The sequence below is a fragment of the Carlito syrichta genome, unplaced genomic scaffold (assembly GCF_000164805.1).
Source record: "Carlito syrichta isolate Samal-C Ts95f unplaced genomic scaffold, Tarsius_syrichta-2.0.1 Scaffold120547, whole genome shotgun sequence".
Classification (NCBI taxonomy): Eukaryota; Metazoa; Chordata; class Mammalia; order Primates; family Tarsiidae; genus Carlito; species Carlito syrichta.
In genome coordinates, this window is record NW_007064643.1 from 45,136 (window position 1) to 46,955 (window position 1,820).

Sequence of the window (1,820 nt, forward strand, 5' to 3'; positions counted from 1 at the left end):
TTTGCTGGGCTGAGAGAAAATCAGAGGCGATAGAAATGATTTGGGGACGTGCTGCTGTCCCCTTGGGGATCATCCTTAACTTGACTAAGGCCAGGTCCGAGGCCCTCCTCCGCAGCCCCCATTTCCCTGCGGGTTCCTCCCTGCAGCCTCCCCCTTCCCTGCACCGCTGAGATCCCTCCCCTCCTGCGTGTGTGCCACAGCTTCTTGCCTTTCCCTAACTTCGTTTCTCGATCGTCACTCCACAGTGAGATGTGGTTCAATGGACTGTCCAAGGTGCAGGAAATGAATGAGTGACAGGTGACCCTTTGGCTTTCAGGGATCCTCCAGGAGACAGAATCAAATGAACACTGGTTGGAGGGTAAGATATGCACAGAAGCAGAGGTCTGGTAAACAGCTTGCTGCTTCCAAGCCAGTGTCTGCCAAGTCTCTGCTTGGTGAGATTCCTGTGTGTCTTCTCCTGAGATGACCTGAGGGGCGGTTGTTTCTGAAAATGACTATCCAAAAACGACTATTTCAAGTAAATGCAGAGGCATAGACTTGCACTGGCCGGGAATCGAACCCGGGTCTCCCGCGTGGGAGGCGAGAATTCTACCACTGAACCACCAGTGCAACCTTCTGCATCTCCTGCTAAGTTTCATTGGAAAGAGATATGAGAATTTGGGGGAAAAGCAGCTTTCAGATTTTCACTGTATTTGTCTTGAAAGAGGTGAGTAACAGAATAAACACCCAGAGCAAAGACTTCCATACGAGATTTATGTCAGGCAGCATTTACAAAGTCATGGCTGCCTATCAAAAGACCTCACTTGAGAAAGTCTCATTCTGAAGTTGGCTCTGTACCATTGGTTCACAAACTTCTCAAGGAAAACAGATATTCGTCCTGATTCTTGTCTCTGCTCCAGTATCTCACTTGGTGAGAAAGTCTCTTTGCCATTCCATCGTTTGGTGCCTCCTAAACTCTTTCTTTCTGATCTTGAGACGCACATCAGTTTGTTTCTCAAACACGACTTCAGAACCCAGTGACCACGTCTCCACGTTTCGGGAAGCTGAAATATTGGGAACAGGACTGGATGCTCTTGTGCACCTTCTCTTATGCATCTTTTGAGTCCCTGGAAAAGTCCAGGGATAGGATCTTGCTTTTAAATTCTGATGCCTTACAGACCTACACAAGAACCAGACAATGGACATTTCACTTCAAGATTTCTTCCCTTCCCACACCATCGTTGGACACAGAAGAAGGCATATTCAGGTGAAATAATTTGGTTCAATTCCATTCTGAGCAGACACTATCTAATGCGAAGCATTCTGGTGCCATTTACCTTTCTCTGATATTCATGATTTCACTCTCATTCTTTTGTTTACAGTGAGTCTGGTACAGATTTGTATTGCTTTTAACATTTATCCCTTTTGTGTTTAGTTAACTGAAATTTACTTTTATATTTATCTGAGAGACTTCAATTCATGTTAAATAGCAGTTATCATGTCATGTTGGGATTACTGGTATAGTCTATGTCCCCTATTTCACTGTGTGGGTTCTGTGTTTTGGTTTTATTTTGTTTTCAATAATTTCCTGCTTTTCTTAACTAGCCTGGTCTACTCGGGTATATTTCCTATTTTCCTATACATTTTGGAAATTCCAGGTCGCTGATTAGTTCATATATTTTCCTACATCTCAAGTGAACAGGATGAAAGTTCAAGACATACTGTGGTGCAGCTCTGAGCAAGGTACTCACTGTCTTTCATTCTTTTCTCTGCTTTTCCCTCTCCCATTCCCTTTTCCACTTCTGGAAGCACACACTTTGAGGTTGTCAGAATAGTCTCTT

General features: G+C 44.2%; 1 non-coding gene across 1 annotated transcript; it reads right to left on the reverse strand.

Annotated features, from left to right (window-relative positions):
- Positions 1-538: 538 nt before the first annotated feature.
- On the reverse strand, positions 539-609 carry TRNAG-CCC. The gene has a single exon. It is a non-coding gene; the product is annotated as a tRNA-Gly (tRNA).
- Between the last annotated feature and the right edge of the window lie 1,211 nt (positions 610-1,820).